This window comes from Equus asinus, chromosome 14 (genome assembly GCF_041296235.1).
Source record: "Equus asinus isolate D_3611 breed Donkey chromosome 14, EquAss-T2T_v2, whole genome shotgun sequence".
Lineage (NCBI taxonomy): Eukaryota > Metazoa > Chordata > Mammalia > Perissodactyla > Equidae > Equus > Equus asinus.
Genome location: NC_091803.1, coordinates 28049695 through 28075909, shown reverse-complemented (window position 1 = coordinate 28075909; position 26215 = coordinate 28049695). Strand labels below are relative to the sequence as shown.

Here is a 26215-nt window from a genome sequence, read left to right as displayed (position 1 = left end):
CAACAGATCTCCAGAACTTGTTCATCTTATAACTGGAATTCGTGCCCTTTGATCAACATCTCCCTCATCTTCCTGCTCCCTCCCCAGCCCCTGGTAACCACAATTCTATTCTTTGTTTATATGAGTTTGGCTTTCTTAGATTCCACATATAAGTGAGAACATACAGTATTTGCCTTTCTCTGTCCAACTTATTTCACTTAGCATAATGCTGTCAAGGTCCATCCAATTTGTTGCAAACGGCAGGATTTCCTTCCTTCTCATGGCTAAATAATACTGCATTATATATATACCCCGTATTTTCTTCCATTCAGTGAAACTGTTCCTTTTACCCCATCCAATGCATCCAAACTCATATTTTTTTGCTCCAGTGGTGTGCTAAAACTTCTCCTCTTGAATCCTGGACTTCCACAAAGACCCTGTCATCTGTGGGTGATTCTCTAAGACACTGTTTGCTCAGACTGTGGCTGAGAGCTGCTAGAGCCAGTACATGGGCTACTGCAGGGTCCACAGCCAGGACCAACGTCTGTCTGCCTATTATCTAACAAATGGATGGGCGATACTCCTCCCAGGTCCCTTGGTGTATGGTGCTGGATCCCACAGCTCCCTAAAGGCACTTTTGTCCATGGATGGACGCTGAATTTTTGTTGTTGGGCATGAGGGGACAAAAATTAGGGACTTCTTCTGCCACCGTGATGCTGACATCACCCTCTGGAACACAATTATTTTAATGTTAATTTCAGAATATTCTGTTCTTTTCATTATTGTTATTTTCATTAATAATCACCCATTGTGGACTGCTCATAGTTGATTCTATAGGATTTCTTCTTTACCATTAGATCTTACTGTATATTTTATTATTTTGTATTGTAGGCTCATTGTCAGTGAAAACCATTTTTCCCTTCCTCTTTTTCTCTGTGCTCACTCCTCCCTATTGAACAGTTTTGCAGCTGGCTCTTCAGGCCCTACCCCCCCCCACCCCGCCCCCCAGTTCAGAGCCGTTTCCTCTTGTTGAATTAAGGCTATTGTTGATAATATTGAGATAACACAGATGCAGCTACTGAGCCATTGGGCTGCTCATCCGAGTTTGGGTTAGGGGCTGTGTTTACTACCTCCTGCCTGCCTCATTATCCCATTGTGGTAAGTCTCAGCTCTTTCAGCTTGCTTTCAGAGGTGGGAAAAGATAGTCTAGCTTCTGCGCTCGAGCAGTCATCTTGGCTCTTGTCCCCTTCCCACTGTAGGGAATGTTTAGTCTCTATTTTCTTGTGGGAGGCAGGCTCCCGGCTGCCTTTTGTCCGCTCCAGCAGCTCCTTTACCACCTTGGGTTTCCGATCTACAGCTATGCTTATCCTTGGCTGCTTTTGGATTGGTGTGACACAAGCCTGGAGGGAAGGACTTTTATTTTGTGGTTCAAGGAAAGGTTAATTTTTCCATCTCACTCTCACAGGATAGAAATAAGAAAGCCCGTTACTCTAATTGCTACAGAAAGTCATCTTTTCACTATAACGAACCATATTGTGACCATGAAGAAAGTTAATATCAGGACAATGTGTCAAGTATATGAAGCTATCTGTTTAATTTTTGTTTTTTATGTCTTATTTAAACATTCATTTCTACTTATTACTTTTTATATTTTATCTTTTGTTGCCATATGTTTGGAATAACAGTTGGGCTTCAAGACATGTACCTTCTAATTCTTCCTTGACCAGAAGTCAAGCTATACATTTTTTTTTTAAAGATTTTATTTTTTCCTTTTTCTCCCCAAAGACCCCCAGTGCATAGTCGTATATTCTTCGTTGTGGGTCCTTCTAGTTGTGGCATGTGGGACGCTGCCTCAGTGTGGTTTGATGAGCAGTGCCATGTCCGCACCCAGGATTCGAACCAACGAAACACTGGGCTGCCTGCAGCGGAGCGCGAGAACTTAACCACTCGGCCACGGGGCCAGCCCCAAGCTACACCTTTTTAACTCCGCTATCTGGCATGGATACAGTGAAGAACTGCGCAGGTTCCCCTCCAGACTAAAGCACTCATTCCCCAGCTTCCAGGAGTGTGGACTGCTCACTGCTCACAGCTGAGTCACTCCACAGGAATTTTCTTCACCTGAAGGGAGCTGCCTTGCCCAAGCTTAGGGTCTTTCCTTGGGAGCAGCTACAGTCCAGTGATTGGTCAGGTGGAGATACAGAGGCCTGATCCCCTTCCTTTAATTCAGGACAAGGACAGAAGGTCATCCCTTATCCAGGCCTCCCTGTGGGACGAGCTCAGGCCTTTGCTGTACCTTCACTATCGTCCAACTTCTTCCTATTATCCATGTTGCTTCACTCACTGCCTTACAGGTATTAATTCCAAGAGCATCCCTAAAAGACCTCCTGCTCTCAGACTTCCAGTTCAGCAGTCTGTGCCCTGGGGAACTGTAAGACACCCTCTCTGGGTGGAGAACGTCTAGTTCTTCCTAGGGGCCTCATCCAGCAGCTTCCTCGCAGTAGACATTCAGGAATGTCTGTGGAATGCATGCATGAGTGAAAACAAAGTTGCCTGACTTGACCCGGACAATTTTCCCAAGCTACATAATTTTTACGATTTTACTAATAAAACTTGGACCTTCAAAGTCTGAGAAATTAATCTTGGGCTTAGGTAAGATAACTTTGATTCACTTACTTTGTAAGTTTCTATTTTAATTGAACTTTAAGGTTGCCTGGATGAACCTCGCACGTTGACACTTTTGTAATACATTTGAAGATGAATTCCTTGCACACACAGTATTAATGTGGGAGGTGGAGGCAGACAGCAGCATGATCAAGAACTGAGCATGAGCCGTAAATTGAAGTTCGGCAGTAGGAAGGAATGGCAGTGTCGGAGAATGATAATGACAGTAATTCCTTTTCAAACGTCACTGGGGTTGGGACAGCAGGGTAGCTTTACCTCCCAGAAACCTTTGCTGGGCACTCTTTTTCTCAGGCAATTAAGATCCTCCAGGCAACTTGCATCTCAGAGGGCAGAGAAAACTGAGCTTGCTCTCTGTGGGGAGCACAGAGAGGGTGATTGAAGGGGAGGCCCACATCTGGAGAAATAGTGTAGTGTGGTCAGGGGAGGTATTTCATAAATGTGTTGTCAGATGCCTGAGAGTTCTCTATGAGAACATTTAAATGGTACATTGCTATGTTGGCATGAATAACAATTAAAAGCATGTCCTGGGTCACTGAGATGACCACCAATGGTGGACCTTATTGTTTACCTAACCTGTGTTCTATTTCCCATTCATCTTTTTCAAAGCCGCATCTTTTATCAGGTATTTCCATCCCCCATGCAGCCCTGGTTTTAAAGACAAATTCTGGTTTCTTTATGCAAATCATGGTAATCCTATTTCCCTTCAGGTATTAGTTTCAGAAGCCCAGACTTGAGTAAATTAGCATTCCCTGGTGACTTAAACATGTGGAGCAGGCATAAGATTGCCTGGATGACCTTTTATTTTGTAGTCGGGGGAAGAGTTTTTTTTCCCCTCTCTCATTCACAGGATGTAAAAATGGGAAACCAATTTTTCCACTTGCCTCTAGTGGTCATGAAGGAAGCCATCTTGTGTACATGCAGGAAGTAATCTTATGTCTATGCAGGAAGCCATCTTGTGCAAGGACGGAAACTAATGTGTGTCCACATACAGAGAAAAACAGTCAACAAAACCTCAGAGAAATGGAAACAGAGTCCTGATCTTACTTACTTATGGATCCTGCCTAATCCTGACTTAATGATATATAAGATAATACTTTTCCTTATTGTTTAAATAGATTAAGCTGAGGTTTCCTAGTACTTACAGGTGAAAGCATCTTATTTGACACATATCCTTATGATCAAGTACTGTCTTTGCATGTAGTTTATAATTTCGTTGGTACCACGTAATCGTTGGTGCCAATTAAAGGCAGCATTTACCTTTAAAGATCTAGAAAAGAAGATCAGGCTGTCAGCAGATTGGCATTTCCAATGCCTGAGTAATAATAATGACTTCTGGTTGAAGTTGACTGGACACATGAGTTTATTCCCTCTCTCTACCAGTGCCTCAATAAAATGATAGCATAGGAATGAAAAGAATGTTTAAATACTCAGTGATAAGAAGATGAAAGAGAGTCATCAGAAGAAAGAGTTCATCAAATTTTTGGAAGACAGATAAGATATGGAGGATTGAAAACTGGTGAAGGAGAATCAAGGAAGCCACAGCCCAGAGTATGAACTGAAGGAGGGAGCTAGTATGCCTTTCCATGCGTTTAAGCACCTCAACACTATGAAGTATCACTTACAAAAGAGGGTAGGATTACCATGTGGGGCAGAAAACAAGGTGATTAATCAAAAGTGTGTATACGAAACAATCAAACCCACTTATGCCCTGGAGGGCATAATTCTTGGAAGCCAGGCTTCCATGCCAAGACTTCAAAAAGAGAAGTATTCTCTTCCAGAGAAATTGGAAGTCCCCAGAAGAATGTCTTTTACATTTTACCATTTCGGTGCTCACCGGGTAATGATTCACTTGTTTCCTCAAATGAGTCTCACTTAGAGCAAATTGGTAAAAGCAGCAAGGTCTGTTCATGTTACAGCACCCGCGTCAGTTTTGATCGACTTGTTCTTGAGCATGAACAGTCAAAGGTCTCCAATGGGACACCCTCCAACATAGAGGAGAGACATCAAAATGAACAGACGCAAACATGATTCTGGAGGAAACAGACATCCTGCAAAGAACAGGAGGGAACTTAAACTGTCATATGTGTTCTCAGAGAGATTTGAGAAAACGTTGCAATATGAAAACAAGTGTAGGGCACAGTGACAATGGAATAAATATATACCGAGAAATGCCTCCTAGATAGTAAAGATACATTTGTCAGAGTGGAAAATAATTCGATAGAAAAGTAGGAATATTAGACCTGGGAAATCTCTCAGAAGTAGAACAGGGAAACAAAGAGGGGGAAGATATGAGAAAGAAACCCAGAGGGTCAACACCGGAGCATTCAACATCTGACCAAGAGACAAATGCCAGGGGAAGGTATGAAGCAAGTAATCAGGAAATTTCTCCACAACTGAAGGACTTAAGGCTCAGATTGCAAATTGCCCAGCACAATGAATTAAACACACACACACACAAAACCCCACGTAGCACATTACCACAAAATGTCAGAACATCAAAGATAAAAGGAAAATCCTAAAAGCAAAGAAGAGAAAAAATCCAAAATGAAAACAAAAATTCAGCATCAAACTAACCATCAGCAAATCTAGATATTAGGAGCTTTTGACTTTCTGAGGGAAAATCCTGTCAACTCAGGATTCAATACATGGCTAAAGTTCTATAAATATGATGGGAGAATAAAGACATTATCATAAATGTAAGGCCCAGAAGGGACTCTCCGGGGAAACAGGAGGACTAGAAAGAATATTAAATTTGTAGGAGAGGTTGAACAAAATTAAAAATAAGTCTAAAGTAATTAGTTCCCCAAAAATTGAACTCCAGGCAAAAAATCATACGAGAAATAACATTTAATCATAGCAGTGGCTGTGTAGTGAACCACTTTTAAACAGTCATAATAATGAAATCACTATGGATTTTCAATTTTAAGAATCAACCCACTGAGGCTGACCCAGCGGCCGAGTGGTTAAGTTTGCGCACTCTACTTCGGTGGCCCAGGCTTTCACCAGTTCGGATCCTGGGCGCGGACATGGCACCGCTCATCAAGCCATGCTGAGGTGGCATCCCACATGCCACAACTAGAAGGACCCACAACTGAAAAAAATACACAATTGTGTACCAAGGGACTTTGGGAGAAAAAGGAATAAAAGAAAATCTTAAAAAAAAAAAAAGAATCAACCCACTAATAACACTCAGAGTACTAATTACCGTCAGAGAACAAAATGTAAGTCTTGTAAATTTGACACTGTAAAAGTAACCATTCAGAAGTTGGGAAGTAGAAACAGGAGCAGAACTGAAATGGGTACCTATATTCTCACATTGGAAAGTAGGAAGCAAAAATATACTGTTTTGATGGAAGAAAACATAAAGTGTTTTAAAAATGATTTTTAAAAATTAACAGACAAACAAAATGACACATAATTTCACTTCTTCTGGCTCCTGTATTCATTTAGAATTATTTTGGCAGGAATAAAAACGAGGAGTCTTTTTAGAAATCAAAAGATATTTTCATGAAAAAAAGCTTTAGCTTTTGATGTTGTTATTAAATCAAGATTTTGATTAGTCATCATGAAAGCAACATCATATGACTGCAATTCTCACAGGCTAATACAGAAATAAGAGAGGTGAGCATGATATATAAAGGATACTGTTGAATCAAACGGAGGCCAAATAACATCATAGGGAGCTGTCCAAAAATAAGTTTTGCAGTTAGTTCACGCTAAAAATTGGAGGGGCGTTGCTAACATGAGAAGAAACTAGGCTATAGTAATTTATATCCCATTCACTTAATGGGTGCTGATTTACTACAATACTAACGATATTAATGTCATGTTAAATTAACATTACAATTTTAATTTTATTAATTTTGTGGTTTTGCTTATGTTTAATTTGCTATTTTTTTTTAGTTGGGTAATAACAACGCATTTTAGCTTCATTTGGAGAACTAAGGAGAGATACCTGTGGCTGGCCCTGGGGCCTCATTTCCTCACCCCAGACCCTTGTGCTGACATAGCAGGGAGTTGGCTCACCAGGTTGGAGTTTGCTCAGTGGCAAAATAAGCTGAGACTAGAGCTGAAGTTTTGCTTCCCAACAAGGTCAGTTCTCTAACCAAAAGCTCCATTGCTACGGAGTTGCCTAGATCCTTGATACTCGTAATGTAATCTGTGGACCAGCAGTATTGACATCCCGTGGGGGATTTTAAGAAATGCAGAATCTGGAGCCTCACCCAGACCTACTGAGTCAGAATCCGCATCTTCAACAAGATCCCAGGTGACTCACACACACATTAAAGTCTGGGGGGCATGACCCTGCCCTTCCCCTATTACCATGTACCAGGACAAGAGCAGCATCTCTCTCTCACCCGTGGTGCTTCCAGCCCAGCTCTGCCCGGCCTGAGCATCCCTCCTCTGAGGCCCATCAGAGCTCAGGGGACCATGTGTGCTCTGTCTTCCTTACTCGTATTTCTTAACAAGCTCTCTAGTGGTGAGTGAGCCCCCATTTCCCAACACTTGGTGAGTATTCGTTGTTTTCGTCTGCCCAGATTCCTTATCTGTAAATCAGAATAGTAATAATCCTTTTCTCATAGCGTTGTTGTGAGGCTTACGTGGAATAATCTGTATAAAGCACTCAGCACAGAATAACATCTCAATAACTGTAGTTATAATTGTTAGCTGTTATCCAAGAGTCCTGGGTGATAACATTCAGCAGGAAAAGGCTCATGTGTTAATGGTCTCCAGCCTTGGCTGTCATCAGGTTCATTTCCCTCATCAATAGCTCATTACTTGATTGCCAAGTCACGGACCCTATAAGCCACACGCCATCACACCGAATAATAGCAATTATTGCAGGTCTCACGTGTAGAGCATTACAGAGCCAGTATCCCCTTAATCCTGAGAGGAATCTGCTGGAGCTGGTGGTAGTGAGGAGCCAAGCTGGGGGTCGGCGGGAAGACCGTCTCTCATCCTCATGGGCCAGTCCAGTTTGTCTCACGAGTTTCCAAACCGTGCCTCCCTGTGTCCCACCGTTTTACAACGCCGCAACAGCTCTTCCCCCTTTGTTTTTCTTTTACTCGTTTCTTGATGTTCTGCCTTCTCCTTAGAGAGTTAGGCATGTGCCCGTAGGTGCTGTGCTGGGAGAGGCCTTTTCCCTACTCCTGCCTCTCACTCCCAAATAGAAGCATTGTAACGGAACAAAACCCTTTCCCCTGGGCCCCCCTTCCTAAGATGCCCCCTTCCCAGGTGGATCCTCAGTGCCTCAAACAGGCTTCCAGAAGGCCCTCTCCATCCTGACTGCCAGCATACCTCCGCATCTTCCCTGAATCCCAGGAGTGACTGGGCTTAATGTCCATGTGGGGTCCTTTGCACTTGAAATGACTGGTTCTATTGAGTCTGGAAAAGAGAAAAAAGGGGGGATGTGAACATGATCTCTTAATTTTGAAAGATTGTAATGTGAAAGTGAGATTTGACATCTGCTCAGGAGGGCGTTCCCAGAGCAAATGAACAGGAAATAACAGCAAGAAGAGAAGGTACCACTGTGACCCTCTTACTTCCTATGTGAAAGCTACAATATGCTGTCAAACGTTATTATATTTAATTCCCCAAACAAGTATTTGTTTACCAGATGAAACTGTGGCTTGCACAGGCTAGGCAACCAAGATGGGAGCTGAACTCCTATTTGTTTTTCTCCAGAATCCACATCCTTTCCACTCCAGTATATGGCTTCATTTTATGGAATCAACTGATAGGTGGTAATAAATTCCCTGCCGTGGAGAGCATTCAAGCAGAGGCTGGAGGCTGGAAGGCCTGGCTAACTGTCCCCAGGCCTGGAATGAAGTCAAGCTGCACACGAGGATTGAAGCCTGAGGTAATTCCTAGAGCGAAACCATAAAGCGAGTGATCTAGAAGAAGGTTATCAATTCCAAACAAGGCAAGAGAATAAGGAAGAACCAAAATATAAAGCTAAAAGTACGCAGAAGCACAGCTAGCTGACATATTGTAAGATGCGTTGCAGAATAGGTGAAGAGAGATCCAGAGCTAAAAACTGGCAGCCTGTGGGCTGAAATCTGCCCATAAGCGTGTTTTGTTTGGTCTTCAACCATGAGTTCCGTTTTAGTTAATTGCCAACATCTAAAAATTGGTAGATTTCACCCACAAATCCAGATTTCAAAACTTCTCTTGAAAAATGGGAAGATCTGCCAAAATTGGGCCCACATTTCTACATGGCATCCTCGAGCAGTGGCTGGTTCTATAGGCAGGGTACATACTCTTCTATTTTTAGGTTCCTACCACCTTGTACGGCCTTACAGCCAGCTATCGTTACTTGTTTATAGTATCTACTGGGACTCTGAAAATAACCAAAACAATTTATCTTTTCAGCTTCCATGTAGGAGGTCAGCTTAGAAAGGGACAGGCTGCATTTGTGGCGTATCTCACAGACTCATATTCCCTTCAGGACTGACTTGAAGCTACTATATACAGAAAGTCTGAAAGACAAGCCATTAGGATATTGCCCTGAAACAAAGTAGTCATTACTAAGTAGCAGGTACAAGCACGTCCCAAACAGTGAGCCATGGCAGTCACTGAGGGATAGGCAAGTGGGTTAATTAAACATAGAAGAAACCAAGATAGGTAAGAACTAGGTCATACATATTCCTAGGGCACTACTGTTTAGGAAATGTGGAAGACACTGATAGTTATCATTAAAACTGCACTTTAGATATCCCTGATTTTGAAGGTGAGGGTCAAGAAAGGAATGAGAGAGGGGCTGGCCTGGTGGCATAGTGGTTAAGTTTGCACGTTCAGCTTCAGCGGCCCAGGGTTCACAGGTTCAGATCTTGGGTGCAGACGTAGCACCACTCCTCAAGCCATACTGTGGCGGCATCCCACACAAAACAGAGGAAGATTGGCACAGACGGAGCTCAGCAATGATCTTCCTGAAGCCAAAAGAGGAAGATTAGCAACAGATGTTAGCTCAGGGCCAATCTTGCTCACCAAAAAAAAAGAAAAAAAAAAGAGAGAGAGAAAGAGGGGGTCAAATTGCAGGTAATGTTTTCTACAGCATGGCTTTAGTTATTTTCAACTAGTTGCTTTGTTGTTTTTATCAAATCCTGATTTGAAATAAAAAAAAACACTCCAGGTGTTGGAAGGATGAGGTGCCAAGACAACATAATGACCAGATAACCAAAAAGCAGCTCCAACATCAGTGGAGGTTCTGTGCTGACAAGCAATAAAGACCGACACCAGTAAACAAAAATAAAAGAGGGTTTCATTGGAAGTTTTGGGTACTCATGGCATTGATGGGAAGACTGGAAATGGGATATAGATATGAGTAAGCACCCAGGAGTCCCTGGATAGAAATGTGAACAATTCTGGGGGGGGGTCTAAGAATCAGATTTCCTCTAAGTCTTACAAGAGTGCCAAGCTGGAATAGATGAGGCCAGTCATTTTTAGCTATTGTGTCATTCTGTATGAGATCCTAATTCCAGAGGGAGCTCGACAGTTAGCCTGGCTTAGGTCAAGGGGAGCTGTGGATTGTACACTAGCATGTAAGTTTCCTAAAGTTGAAGTGAGAAGACATTGACTATTAATTATCAATCTATGTTTTCAGCACCAAGCCAGTGTTTGAAACAAAGTAGATGTTGAGTGAGTATTTGTGAAATGAACCAATTCAGGAATAACAGAATGTTTTCACTCTTTGACTGGGGTAAGATAGAGCATCTGGAAAAATAGTCCCTAAGGCCCAAGCCAGCGGGGAAGAGAGAATTTTCCAAAAGGAAATCAAGGTGATATTATCAAGAGAGAATTGGATGGGTGCTGGGCAGCCAACAGAGTGGGGTATGTAGAGAGATGCTTTTGATCTCCCAGCAAAGTTTATACCACAAACATGGAAAACATTAAACCTCTCTCACATTTCAAGATGGTAACAAGGAATTAGGGTCAGAATGCATCTAAATGCATCCCTGTTTTCCTGCACACACAATGGTAGCCAGATTTGGGATGCTGTTGACTGGTGACCTGAAGTCCTGTGTCTCTGCTGTTTTAGTTCTGGTGGGGAAGGCCATATGCTAGTGCCAGCCCTGCCCCGAGTGAGTTCCCTGAGCTGCAGGCACATTTCCTCCAAGAACATGCCATATGTACAGAGGCTGTTCCAAGGAGAAGCAAATTTGCACATTCCACTCAAAGGGGGAATGGCAAAGATGGGTGTGAGGAGCCCCCGGATTTCCTGCTCTTCCTCTGAGGCAATTTAGGAAGAATCACACGACTCATTTCAAAGGATCAAGGAAAGAACACCACCTGGGAAGTGGGAAATGCTCAAGAAGATTCTAATAATGAAGCAGCTTTTGTGTTGACAAGCAATGTAGCTTTCTTAAGTGAATCCACCTGATTGTTGCTATTATGGCCCAACCAACTCATTTTGCCCACTGGTCATATGTAATTTAGCTCTTAGTTATAAGGTGTCTTCTGAGGTCCTCAGAATGCCCAATGTGTGATCCTCATTCCTGCAGCTGGAGCACAGCTCAAAAAGTGCTTCAGAACTCTCCTTTGAACAAAAGCAGGTTTGCTTTCCAGCCTCTGTTTCAGCTGTAAGTTGGAGACCTTCATACATGTCTATCATGTGGGATGGAAGCATGGATGCTGAGGACAGGAGTGAACCTGCTTGGATAAGAAGGTGGAATGATATGTGAGCAGCCAGGCCACACCTAGAGCAGAGAGATCTGAGGACGCATCGACCTAATCTGACTATATACATTTTTTTCAGCCTGCAGGATCAACTTTTTAAAATACTATTTTCAAATTCTGTAAAATTGGGAGGATTTACATTCAAATCTGGATTTATAATTTGTCTTGAAGCCGTATAAATTCTTGTGATACTAGGTCTGCTTTCCCAAAAGGAAGTGGAAGCGGAGCTGGTCTGAGGAGAGGCGGCTCCCTCTGGACAAGCCTGAGCTCTCCAGTTGACCCCGCTCAGCTTTGGTCATAACACAAAGTGTGTGTGTGTGTGTGCATGTCTGTGTGTGGCGAGGGGCCTGTGTAGGTATATGAGTTTGCAACTCCAGATCTACAACTTTATTCCTAATTGGGTGTGCCCTAGGTCTTAAATTGCTAAAAGTCTTTTCTCTGCCTCTTTGAAGAGGCTAATGACTATTATGGGATATGCACGGAGGGTGGCTAGTCATTTGGGGCAGATTAGGAAGATATTATAACATGAGGCCAGGTCTCTATATGCCTTGGGGAAAGTTAGCCTACTTTTAGTTCATCTTGGCACCTCTTATATTCTGCTTTCAAGTTTTTAAGGAGTTTGACTTATAGGTAAGGCCCAAGTCACCTTATTATATGATACGCCGGGTGATAAAAGGTCTTGAATGCCATGCTAATGGTTTATATATGGACAACAGGTTTGAAAGCTCCAAAGCACCCCAAGTTCTGCTGCCTAGGGTCATGTCATGCCAGCCCCTGTATTTGGAGTCAGCAGTTCCCACTGAAGGCCACAGAGCCATGTGCAGTGGGTCACGACTCCAGGGATGGACCATCCACAGAAAGATCTTCATCTTTAAGAAGAAATTGTACTTTCATATCTTTGACCGTTACTCTCCTTTTTTGTGAATTTATGTCACAGTTGGCATATGTGCACCATGGCATATGGGTGACCAGTTTGTGGCAACATTTTTTTTTTTTGAGGAAGATTAGCCCTGAGCTAACATCTGCTGCCAATCCTCCTCTTTTTGCTGAGGAAGACTGGCCCTGAGCTCACATCCATGCCCATCCTCCTCTACTTTATATGTGGGACGCCTACCACAGCATGGCTTGCCAGGTGGTGCCGTGTCTGCGCCTGGGATCGAAACCGGCGAACCCCGGGCCGCTGAAGCGAAATATGCGCACTTAACTGCTGCGTGTGACAACATTTTTAATAACTAGAGACTGCAAACCATCTAAGGGCCTATCAGTAGGGAAGTTGAACTAACTGTGGCACATCCACGCAATTGAATGCATGCAGCTATGAAAGGACGAAGATGTCTACAGCTCATACAGAATGAGCTCCAAAGTATATTAAGGAAAAATTACAAGGTGTTGGTTAGTATTTGTACTGTGTTTCTATTCATTTAAAAAATGTGCAGACACTCACTTATGCTTTTATAAGGTGGAATATTTTTAGGAGGTAAACAACGACGGCAGGGGTGAGCTCCTGAGGCACCAGCGTTGAGAGATAGACATACTTTTCCTTGCATGTCCTTCTGTATTATTTGCTTATTTTACCATGTTTATGTATGTTTTTTGTTTTCAATAATAAAAATCGAGTTGTGTGGTTGTGTGCACTTACTTTCGGGCTTAATTTCTCCCGGAGACTGCTTCATTCCTTTTAGGCAAATGTCTACATCCCCTGGAACAGTTTTCTAGAAGGCTACCTGGCTGGCAGGACAGAGCAGGTTGTCCTGGGCTCCTGCTGAGAGCTGTGGTTCTTTTCTTGGGATTCTGGATGAGAACAGCTCTTGGGTATGAGGTGGTGTCTTGTGGAGCTGCAGAGTGAGTGGACAAAGAAGATACAGAGCCAGAAAGCAAGTTTGTGCTGCTGTTCTCATCTCACCTTGCTATGACCCACCCAACACCGTCACCTTTTGCTTCCCCACATATCGAATGGATGTGATACTATTTGTCGTTTCCACTCTGGGAACATTTGAAGAAATAAACCGTGGAGTTGAACTCTGGCTATCTTGGAAGACTGTGTCCTCTCTTGCAGCTCCCATAGGACAGGGCATGACAAATCTCTTGCTCAACACTGAGGGTATAGGCAGAGCAAGTTAGGGTGAGTGGGACCAAGTTTCCGACCCATGAAGGACTGGCAAGGGGGTCATAGACGATAAATTGTTCTGCAAGAAAAAGGGGGAATGGAATTCTGGGGAAGGGGGAACAAAAGTATAAGAGCGTCCTAGAAGCAGATGCGTTCTACGCGTGGGGAGAAGCTCAGAGTGGCTGGGTCACAGGCTGACATGGGAGAAGAGCAAGGGGTGTGACTGGAAAACTTTGTAGGGAGTTTAGATTTTATTCTGAAAAATTTTGATTCCTAGGAGGGTTTTTAAATAAGAGAATAAGGATCTAATTTTATTTGACAAAGATAACTAGCAGAAGTAAAGGACAGAGTTACTAGGACAAGTCCCTCTTGACTAGAACAGGGAGAGAAAGTTATTGTAATGGTTCCTAGCTCAGGATGAGAAACACCAAGAGAAGGCCGTGACAGTAGGGAAATAAGGGTGAGGACAGATCTGAAAGGGACTTGTGAAGTAAGATCAAATAGCTTGGTGAGGGGCTAAATGACAAAGTAAAAGGAACGTCAACAATGGCTTTGAGTGTTTGGCTTGGAGACGCCGCTGACTTAGATGGGGCAGACAGAGCACCAGCTGGGAGAGTACTTTTTGACCTTGAAGGTTTAAATCTTTGTATTTCACCCACAGTAAGAGTTGTTTGTGTGTGAATGCCCTCTGATTGCATGAATTGACTTCACCAACCATTTATTAAGCCCTTGGTGGCGCAACATGGAACAAGGGATTGTGTAAGGCATGAAGGTCAAGAAAGTCTTTGGAACTGAATATTTTAGATCTCTCTCCCTCTCCTCCTACAGAACCAGAAAAGATATTTCCTCTCTTCTAAAGAACAGTGAAAGCGTCCACAGCAAAAAGAAGTAACACCATAGCCCTTTGAAGATCAATGTCAAGCTCTGCCCCTTCAGGACTTTCCACATGCACCAGTACAATGGCCCTTCTACCTCAATGGCAACAACTTGAGGGTTACCCAGGAAAGAGCAAGGAGATGACTAAATGATGAGCAAAATCATTCGTCAAAGACCACGCGAGACTAGCAAGGATCATAGTTGCTGAGTGGGAAAATACTTTCACTTTGTTGCAAGCAGCTCAAACCAAAGGGGAACAGGCAAGTCTTTGGAACTGCTTGGAGGGACAGATTGAGACAATGGAGGATCCACGGCCCTGGCAGACTGGCTTCTCTTGCTGCTGCGAGTCCTGCTCCATGACACCCTGGCGAGATGTCCTGGCCCTATTGGGATGTGGTTGCCAGGCTATCTTGGGGAGGGCAATTCCTCCTCTTGACAATTTCCTGGAATCTGCTGGAATTTTTTTGCCTCAAGGAGGATTTAACAAGCTGGGGAGAATTTCGCTCTGCTGCTTTTTCTGCAACTCTTTTCTTGTTCAGGTGCCAACAGGCCCTCGTCCTTCTAGGATTCCAAGCTGTAGCTTCTTGGGAGGCTGATGTAATGGTTCTAAGCCTCAGAATAGAAGACCCACTTTTTGCTATGATCTGTCTGCTGTGTATTCATCCCCATTCCTTGCCCTCTTACTAGTCCTTCTAAAGACGTGCCAGCGCCTCTCAACATCTTCACGGTGAGGATCTCTCCTTGGTCCTCCTCTGACTCTCTGCCTATTCACTCTCTGCTTGAGCTACCCCCTTAAATTGCTTGTTTTCACCTAATGGATCTACATAAAAAGACTCCAAAACACTCATTTCCAGGCCCATGGTCTGGTCCAGTTATTCATTCATTCAGAAAACATTTATTTACCATCTATGCTATGCCCAGCCCTACCCTAGGCACTGGGCATATGACAGATAGACACAGTGGGCTCTCATGGAACTTCCATCTTCACTCTTCTAGCTATCTGTTAGATGTTTGGGCTTTCATGTGCCCCAAACCCGTCCCAGTCTGGATTTATTATCTTGGCCATCCAACCTGTCCTCTGCCTGGCAGACTTCTGTTAAGGGCATCACAGTTTCTTGGTCACGTGGGGTTGAACCTCATCCTCATTCTTCACCCCTTCCTCTCATAACCTCCTATCGATTCTGTTGCCCAGCTTTATCGATGCTGCCTCCTAACTTCCCGTGTTCGATTCTTCCCCTCCTTTCCCATCTCTACCGCCTTAGTTCAGTTCTCATCACCTCTCAGCTGTATAGCTTCTAATCTTTTCTCTCCCTTCGCTCAAAATCATTGCAAACATTTTTGTTATATAATAACCTTCGTGGCCCGCCCCCCCCCCCCATCATCTTGAAATAAACCCCAACCAGGGCCTCTCGGATGCCTCATCTGCTCCTGGACTGCTTTCCTGAACGTATTTGCAAGTAACTCCCAGCAGAGCTTCCCTGGAAGAAGGAAAAAGAAGAACAGAGTAGAGGGAGAGGGGAGACAGGAGGAAGAGGAGATTCCGGCACACTGAACTATTTGTGGAGTGCCTACAATGTGCGCGGCACTGTGCTAAAGCTTTATGTACACCAGGCCATTTAATAATCCTCCCCAAGGGGCAGATATTTTTTAAGCTCCCATTGAAATGTAAGGAAAGTGAAATTCTGACAGTTTAGACAACTTACCAAAGTAAATGAGGTAATAAATAACAGCTCACGTCTATTGAGAATTTAATATGGGTCAGGCACTGCCGAGTGCTTTACCAACATTATCTTCATCATAATCCTATCAGTTTGGTGCTCTTAGGATTCCCATTTTACAGATGAAGAAACTAGGGCACAGAGACATGAGTGACATGCTGGGTCCGAGGCCACCCAGCCCCTGTGTAGTGTAGCCAAAACATTCACCCTTATGTCAAAAACAAACAAACAAACAATTTAAATAGATACTGAAGTCTTCCTTCTGTGGGAGCAGCAAAGGGAATTCCATTGTTAGCTATAAACGGAAGCCTCTTATAATCCCTCTCTCCATCCTTCTCCCAAGACCACACACATCACAAGCATGGCTGATACCTACCATTTCTCCCCTGGTCTCCTCTAAACTTCCCCATCACTATTTCTCTCTCTCTCTCACCCTCCCCTGCTCCTTCCATGGCAGATCTCTTTTCTCATGGGAGTAATTCTGTGCCTTTTCTGATGAAAATCCATCAAACCTTTTTGGCTTTATCCAATTCTTCTCTCAATGCCAAATGCCCCAAACCCATAGCCCATGGGCTGTATTCAACCACTTGATATGTTTTTGTTCAGCCAACACAATTTTTAAAACAATCTTACGCAACACCGAAAAATCAGTGGCTTTCACACAGACTTTCCAATTTCTGGCTTGCCCTTGCCTGGTTTCCAGAAGATCTAGCAAGAGTAGGTCTGCATCACTGGCCGCCCCGTCACACACACTCTCCAGTCAGTCTCGTCCCCACCGTTCATCCTTATTGTCTCTCCATCACAAGGCTTCGTTCTATTCTTACTTGTTTCCGAGTCTCCTTAAAGACAGGAAAACGAAAGGGAGAGAGAAGACATTGCATGTCTCAAAATCCCATATTTCACTGTGGATGCAAATAGTAATCCTCTATGTTTTAAGATTTTTTTCAAAAAAGAAGAAGAAAAAGATCAAGTGTCTTTGAAAAAGGAATACAACCGTGGCTGCTTACTCACTTACATATTCTTGTGGGCACCTGAGTTGGTGAAATCTAGATTAGATGAACAGAACAGAAAAAGACCCCTTTTCACCTTAAAGTGGAGATCAACAGAACAACAAAAACCCAGTTGATCAGACAACACAGAAACCTTTTTAGAAGGGGAGAGGGGAGGGGGAAGCTGTGGGTTATGTGTTGATATTTCCTGCCTTGCTAGTTGCAAGCTTCAATCTCCCCTACGTAGTAATGAACCAACAGCTCCTTCCTAACGGAAATCGCCAGCTGTTAAGTGTTCTAGATGTTATTTGAATTTAAGTAAAATGACTCCTTCCACGACTACCTTGCAGCCAACAGCTTTTACAACGTTTTCTGATACAAGCTGTTTCACAAAGAGCTTGTATCTTTTTACTACCGAGCATCGAATTCTGAATAAACAACTTAATAAGATTTTCAGCAGAGATTTTAAGAGGATCCGTCATACGGGTTAACAACAACTGTGATATATTATTTTAGTGCAAGAGTAAAGACCTGAGAGAAATAGCATTTTCAATTTGACTTTATGGCCCCCCAAATTGTGTTCAAGTTAAATGAAAGTTAAAAATTTGGTACTAAGAGCAAAGACTTTGGACCCAAACTTGGGTTTGAATTGTACTGTTACTCACTTATGCAAGCTATTGCACTTTGGGCGAGTTGCTTCACTAATTTGTGCCTCAATTTTCTCATCTATTAAAGGAAGTAATCCTACTGTATGGGATTGTTGCAGCAAAGATTTGTGAAATAGGACCTGATACATAGTAGGATAGGTTAAATACTTTAGGTTATATGTGACAGTAATTCAGCTCAAACCAGCTTAAGCAAAAATGAGAATTTCTTGACTTGCCTAACTGAAAATTTCAAGAGCATACCAGCTTCAGGCATAGCTGGATCCAGGGGCTCAAACGATGTCTCAGGACTCAGTCTTTCTCCATCTTTGGCCTCTGTTTTCTTCTGTGCTTGACTTCATTCTTCATTGATCCCAGCAGACTAGCTGGCTACTTTTTGGAGGGAGCAGAACAGAGCACTGGAAGAATATAGGCTGAGATGTGGAAAATCTAGATAAGAGCTTCCTTGGACAGGGCAAGACTAGTTTGGGCACCACAGTCCATGTGAGGTGTCCTAGCAGAGGTGGTATTCAGAGCCAGCATAAGAACACAACATTTTATCCTCATCAAAGCCACATAGAATAAGCAGTTTCAAGATGATCATTTCCCTTTGAAAGATAAGGAAACTGAAGCTCTGCTATTAGTTTCCTGTTGCTGCTGTGACAAATTACCGTAAACTTAATGGCTTAAAACAACACAAATTTATTATTTTGCTGTTCTAGGGGTCAGAAGTCCAAAATGAATCTTCCTGGGCTAAAATCAAAGTGTCAGCAAGCGCTGCATTCCTCCTGAAGGTTCTAGGAGAGAATCTCTTTCCTTGCCATTTCCTGCTTGGAAAGGCCACCTGCGTTCCTTGCTCTTGGCCCCCTTCCATCTTCAAGCCAGCAGCACAGCATCTTCAAATCTCTCCCACTCTGATCCTGATCCTTCTTCCTCCCTCTTTCCTTTGTAAGGACCTTTGTGATTATATTGAGCCCACCCAGATAATCCAGGAAAATCTCCCCATCTGAAAATCCTAAATTTAGTCACCTCTACAAAGTCCCTTTTGCCATGTGAGGTGACATATTTGTAGGTCCTAGGGAATGGGACAGGGTTATCTTTGTGGAGGCCGATATTCAGCCTACCATAGGCTTCTAAAGGTAGAAGCCCCATAGTCACTGCTTAAGACAATAGCTGAGTCACGACTAGAACTGAGGTTAATGGTTCTAAGCTAAGGCAGTCTCCGTAAGAGTCTTGGTTCCCCCGCCGAATAGCTGCGCGGTCTACGTCGGGCTTCTCTGAGCCTCTGTGTCTTCATCTATAAAATGTGTGTAATGTTATAAGGATTAATCTGTTTGAAAATGTCTAGCAGAGCATCTGACATGGAACAGAAAATTGTGATGCTAAGCATTCCCGTAATTTTTCCCAGCCTTGAACAAGCAGGTACACTTAAACATTTGGCTCAGGGAAAACTGGGGGAAAGCCAGTGGCGTATTGGGGTACAAAGAGCTTTGGGATCTGAGTCATACATATGACCATAAAGAACTTGACTTTCACTGAGTTCCTCATCATAAATGGGGGCAATAGGTCCTTCCCTTACATAAATAAGCAAAAGATGTCTACCTCGTGCTTGGCACCCTCAATAAATATACTTCCCTCTCTCACTGCCTTCCTTTCATCTTCTTTCACCTTTTCTTATTTATTTCCTTTACTTTTTCTGTTCTCCCTCTCTTCCTTTCTGTCTTTCTTTCTCCTTTTTCCCTTGCTCCCTCCCTGGTGGCCTCCCTTCCTTCCTCTGTCCTGCTTTTATTTCCTTCTTTCCTTTCACCTTCCTTCCTCTCTACCTCCTGCCTTTCCTCTCTCTCTCCCTTCCGTCACCCACACTTGAGACCTCCATTTAAGAACAGTTGATCAATTTCAGGGACTTCCTGGTCTCTCCTCTTGTGTGTCACGGCAACCAGTACTTTCCACTCATCAGTTTCTTAGTTGTGTAATCTAAATGCTAATGATCCCTGCCTAACCTACCCGTTCATCGCCCTCTGTGGATACACTGAGCACGCCTCTGTACACACACTGTACAGAGGCAAACAGGTCTATTCTCCCTACTCCCACCCCTTGTCCAGGTTGTGGGCTCAAAACCGTGCCATCTTGGAGACCTCTAATGGTCCAGAAAAGGTGGGGGGAGCCCTTCATCCAGAGTCCCCCAGAGCTTCTTCCCTCCCTGCAGGACCCTATCTACTGAGCTGGCCGATGCCCACGCTGATGTCCTCATTCCCTTTCATGCACTGGTGGTTTTCAGTCTGATATTGAAAGCGCAATATGCTTGCCAGTAATGATGTCTTATTGGAGTGTAAAGATTTTCCCATTTCATTGCTTTATCCTGAATTTAAAGTATTTTGAAATTCACTTACACTGGAGAAGACCAGCAGCCGGACGTCAGCTGTAAATAAACCTGTGCCTTCTAAGGTGTTATCTCTGAAATGCGAGACGGGGTAGGTTACTGCTCTCGTGCAGGCTGGGCAGAACCAGAGCTTTTCCATCACGAGGACCAGGCAGCCTCTTTTCTTCCTAGTGCTTGTCCTGGGCATGAGGGCACTCTGACCTTGTGTTTTGAATCCATTCAACTGAAGTCTGTCCAAGGTGTTGAGATGGAAGATGGCTTAGCTCTCAAGTAGCTGCTTGAAAAATCAGAAAATCTTAAAGCTAATGCAGAGACTGACAATAGAAGGGATACAAGCAGGGCATGGCGGAGGTGACTGTTATATTATTGTTATTGTTATTAATGTTAGCGACTATTTGTTGAATGGCCACTGTGCATTGGGTGCTCTGCTAAGTGCTTTGCGTGAGTTACGATCTTCATTAAGCCTCTTAACAACCCTGTGAGATTGTCGGGAGGCCGCCCAACCTCGCCAGACAGATCTGATGCTTCTGAGAACCTTCTTACTACCCGGTATCAAAGCCATTGCCACAGGTGTCCGTGGAAAATCAACCAGGGAGACTTCTCATGTAGATTGCAGCAGGTGCTTAGATTTACTCATGGATGACACTGGCCCACTGGTGACCAGAGTGGCAAAGAAGGATGCCTGAGACTCTCTGGACCCAAAGGCAGTGTTCCGGCAGGCACTGTAGCTTAAAGCATACACACTGGAATGAATCCTAGCTCAGCTACTTTCTGCCTGTGTGCCCCAGGGCCTTGTCATTTCCTCTCTCTGGGCCTCGGTTCCCTCATCTGTAAAATGTGGACAATAACAGTACCAGCCTCAAGGGTTGGGAGAGGACCACGTGAGTCAATAGGTGAAGCGCTTAGAACAGTGCCTGGCACGTTGTAAAGGCCGTATAAGTATTCCATACCTAAAACCTTCAAAAACCGCCCCAGCTTCTCAGCACAGACGATACTCTGTGCCGTCTCCCACAGGTCTGGGTCGATGGTATGTCCTGGATGACAAGCAGTAGAAAATGGGGCTCTATGGCCATCTTTTCCTCTTCTCTTTCTTGTCCTTTCTCAAGGACTGGATGTGGGAAGGTTGTGGTAGGATAGGGTGACCAACTCGTCCCAGCTTGTCTGGGACTTTCCAGGTGTTAGCAAGTCTCAAGTTCTGGGAAGCCCCTCAGTCTCAGGCGAACCAACAGGAACAAGACACCCCGATGTTTGGGTTTTGTGGGGATAAGTGTAGGATTGGAGACTACTAGCTTGCTAGGTCTGCCGTAGCAAAACACCAGACTAGGTGGCTGAAACAACGAAAATTTATTTCCCTCAGTTCCGGAGGCTGGAAGTCCAAAATCAAGGTGCTGGTGCGGTTGGTTTCTCCTGAGGCCTCTCTCCTTGTGTGTTGTAAATAGAAGAGTAAGTCTTTATTGTGGAGTCTTTAAGGATTATTCCAACCCAGGCACAGAAATTACACACAGAAAGGCATATGAAATGAAAGGGTTTATTATATTTACAGGTCCCAGAAGAAGGAGGCAAGCACACCACACAGGCGGCCATGCGGGAGGAATGCCATGGAGCAGGTGCACTCCAGACCGAACTGGTGAGGAGCTGAGAGAGAGACAGAGAATGAGAACCCACAGGAAGTGCCCTTATCAGGTGTCAGGGTGGAACATACAAGTAAAAGGCTCATTGGTTACTGGGTCACAGTCAGGGGAGAGCAAGAAGAGGACTTGTGGCAGGGACCAGCCTTACCACCCTGGGGTACCTCGTATTCTGGGCGGGTGCTCATAGCCTGTTTGCGGGGATGCCGAGCCATCAGGAAAATAAGAAGTTTTAAAGACGTACAATACCCTCTGCCTGCAGGTGGCCCATCTTCTTGCCGTCTCCTCACATGGCCTTTTTCTCTGTGTGCGTGCATCCTTGGGGTCTCTTCCCTCTTCTTATAAGGACACCAATCATTAGATTAGGGCTCCACCCTTATGAACTCATTGAATCGTAATTACCTCTTTACAGTTTCTCTCTCCTAATACAGTCACACTGGGCATTAGGTCTTCAACATGTGAAATTGGGGGGAACACAATTCAGCCCATAACCGACACTAGGGGTTTTAATGCAAAGGGTTTTCAGTGCAGCCCTTCCTCCCCCTGGAAGTTAAAGCAACTGAGAGTTCTCTCTGTACATTGTTTCTCTGTCACTTCCCTGTTAGTGGCATTTATAGCACACACAGTCATCTTTAATTGGAAGGCGTAGCTCAGTACTAAACCGAATTTTGGTACTAAATTTTGGCCACACAGAATTTTGATAACAAGTTCAAATTAACTGGCTCTAATGTTCCTAAAGCAGTCTTTGGGCACCAGCCGGGGGGCCTACAATTCAACTCAATTCTGACACCATCTACCAGATATAGAGTCAGATTCCACAGATGAGGGGTTCAGTCCTATGAGACTGACCCCTCCCGCTCAGAGACCAGTTGCAAGCCCAGGTTGTTACCTGTACTTCTGACCGACTGGCTATAAATCAGAGGTTCCCATGATGCCCTCCTTGGGTTCAATTAATTTGCTAGAGCAGCTCACAGAACTCAGAGGAACATTTTACTTACGAGATTACTAGTTTATTGCAAAGGCTATGACTCAGAAACAGCCAGATGGAAGAGATGCATAGGGCAATGTATGGGGAAAGGGCACGGAGTGTCCATGCTCTCTCTGAGTACGCTACTCTCCCCAGATCTCTATGTGTACACCTACCCTGAAGCTCTCCAAACCCAGTCCTTTTGGATTTTCATGGAGGCTTCATTACCTAGGCATAATTGATTAAACCATTGGCCATTGGCAATTGATTCAACCTCTAACCCCTCTTCCCTCCCAGGAGGTTGAGGGCTGGGGTGGGGGAGGGGAGGTCGGAAAGTTCCAAACCTCTAATCACCTGGTTGGTTCCCCTGGCAACAAGCCTCCAACCTTAGGTGTGGTCCAAAAGTCACCTCATTAATGTACCAAAAGACATGTTTATCACTCTCAACGCTTAGGAACTTTCAAGAGTTTTGGGAGCTGTGAGCCAGGAACCATGGACAAAGACCAAATATATATTTGTTTTATAAGTCACAATATCATACCACCCAAATGCCACCTCCTCTAAGAGGCCTCCCATCAGTATCTTAGCCATATCACTCACCACGTTTAACTTCTTCTGTCGCTTCTAGGCGGTGGGAGAGATTAGGTGTGTCCATTTGTCAGTCAACTATTTATTGGAATCCTCACTAGGTACCAGGCAGTGGGGCTTCAGTGATAAACAAGACAGATCCCATCTTCCCAAAGGAAGTTATATTTTGGAGTGAGGAAGCAGATAATAAATATATAAACATCTAAATACAGTAATTTCTGGTTTAGTACAATGCTTTGAAAAAGTAGCCATGTAAAACTATTAGTCCTTCTGGAAAATTGTTGGACTATCCCACATGACCTAAAAGTTCATTTGCAAAATTCCACTTGAGTGCCTGGCTGGAGTATTATTCTTGGGTTGGGTTTCAAACTAGGGTAGCTGGACAGAACGCTTCCTCTCTTTCTGGAGGTCTCAAGTTGCTTTAATTTAGGAGTGGCCTTGAGCTGTCAGGCCATTTCTTGGTCTAATGTTCAAGCACCGTGTTATTGGTGGTGGGGGGAGCGGGAATGACCTATTAAATCTCTCTTTCCTCAGCTTTCTTGGATCCAGGCAAGGAACATACTTAAAATAGCCATCAAAAGAAGATCTGGTCTCCGCGAAGGAGAGAGAGTAAAAGGAACAAGGTATTTTGCAGAGAAACAGTGCAAATCCCAGAACCCAGCAGTAGGGAAGCAGGTTTATATCTATGAAGGCTTGCATCCAAGACTAATATCAACCTCTTGAATCCACATAGAGCTTTTTGTATGCACTCTTGACTCCGGCTCCATATTTGTGTGCTTGTTTCTTTGGATCTTGTATAGTTACATTTTATAATGATCTTGAGAAGAGTCAAGGCAGGAGAGTTTGTGTGTGTACAAGAAAAGAGAGCTCTAGTTTTGATAACAATCTGCTTATCCCATATCCAACATTGAGGATGGATCCCTCTACAGATGAAGAAAATTTTATAATTTTAAAAGACAGAGCCGTCTTTTCCAAAGGCCTCCTGGCTCTCAGATATGAGCTTGCTATGGACTAAAGGCCTCTGTCCACTTCCCCGTCAATTCCTATGTTGAAACCCTAACCCACAATGTGATGGTATTTGGAGGTGGGGCCTTTGGGAGTAATTGGGTTCAGATGAGGGTGGGATGCTCATGATAGTGTCCTTGCACAAAGATCCACCAGGGAGCTAGATCTTACTCTCTCTCTCCCTTTACACGTGAGAAGGCAGCCGTCTGCAAGCCAAGAAGAGAGCTCACCCCAGAACGCAACCATGCTGGCCCCATGATAGGAGATTTCCAGCCTCCATAACCTTGAGAAAATAAATTTCTGCTGTTTAAACCCCCTGTCTCTGGTATTTTGTCATGACAGCCCGAGCTGACTGATACTGAGTGTCGTCAGGCAATATGCCAAGTCCTGGGGACATGAGAAAAGAAGATTTGGTCTATGCCTTCAAGGAACTCGTAGTTTAGTAGTGGAGACCGAAAACTAGATCACGTTGTCACACAGAAGAGTCTCTCAAGTGACCTCCACTTAACCTTTTCCGGGGATTCCCAACACTGTCCATTCTTTCTGGAAAACAGTGTAGTGGGCTGAACTGTGTCTTCCCCGGTTCCTATGAACGTGAACTGATTTAGAAATAGGGACTTTGTAGATGTAATTAAGTTAAGGATCTTAAAATGAGATCATGTTAGGGGCCGGCCCAGTGGCATAGCGGTTAAGCGCACATGTTCTGCTTCGGTGGCCCAGGGTTCGCCGGTTTGGATCCCGGGTGTGGACATGGCACCGCTTGGCAAGCCATGCTGTGGTAGGGGTCCCACATATAAAGTAGAGGAAGATGGGCACGATGTTAGCTCAGGGCCAGTCTTCCTCAGCAAAAAGAGGAGGATTGGCAGCAGTTAGCTCAGGGCTAATCTTCCTCAAAAAAAAAAAAAAAAGAGATCATACTAGATTTAGGGTGGAGCCTAAATCCAGAGACTAGTTCCTTAAGAGAGAAAGGAGAGGGAGAATTCAGACACGTACAGAGGGAAAAGCCATGAAAAAATGGAGGTAGAGATTGGAGCGAGGCATCTACAAGCCAAGGAACCAAGGCTATCTGGAGCCACAGAAAGTAAAGAGAGAGGCATGGAACATTCTTCCTCAGAGCCTCCAGAAGGAACCAATCTTGCCAACACCTTGATTTTGAACTTCTGGCCTCCAGAACTGTGAGAGAATAAATTTCTGGCGTTTTAAGCCACCAACTTGGTGCAACTTTGTTCTGGCAACCTTACCAAACTGATTCATATGGTGAGCACTGTTCAGATTCAGTGGCCTCAGTGAGCTCTACTGGTCAGTGTGTGACCCCCTGGTACGCTCCATATGCTTCTCTCAACTAGTTGGCTTATGTGTTTAGTAACAGGCATTACATTTATTCTCACACATAATTAGGCCAGTTGTAATAATTTCTTTTGTAATTAACCAATTTCATTAGTATGCAAACCAACAAAATATAAATATAAAAAAGGAAAAGTTACTGAATCTTGAAATCAAATTTAAATGCTCAAATAAAGGTGAATGACTAAAACCAATTTCTTGAATTATGGTGGCCAAACTTTTTAAGAATCCAGTTCTATAAGGTTTTGCTTTTAGATTGTTTTTGAAATGTCTGTAAGTTCCCACTCCATCTTATAGCAACCCAAGCTGGAAATCATTGATGATGCCTTACGGGTGTGGTTTATGTCAGAAGACGAGAGAGTTCCAGTCTGTGGCTCCACACAGAAGGAAAAGGCTTTTTGACCTACATCAAAATATTGGTGATTGAATATACATTTTCTGGTTAAGTGAAAATAAAACATTTAAGGAGAGTGCATTATTTTAGTGATTTTAATGGATTTTTTCAATTAATCTATTATTCATCCCAATTGTGTCAACTGGGAGGACTCGTACTGTAATAATGATTGTAATAATAGTAACAATAATAGGTAAATCATATGGAATGCTCATTACGTGCCAGGCATGGTTCTAAG

General features: G+C 43.8%; 1 long non-coding RNA gene across 1 annotated transcript; it reads left to right on the top strand.

The window, feature by feature from the left end:
- Positions 1 to 986: 986 nt before the first annotated feature.
- LOC123276889 (uncharacterized) lies at positions 987 to 24547 on the top strand. Its single transcript, XR_011494015.1, has 5 exons — positions 987 to 1137; positions 8347 to 8521; positions 21595 to 21678; positions 23769 to 23857; positions 24438 to 24547. It is a non-coding gene; the product is annotated as an uncharacterized lncRNA (long non-coding RNA).
- Positions 24548 to 26215: the final 1668 nt, after the last annotated feature.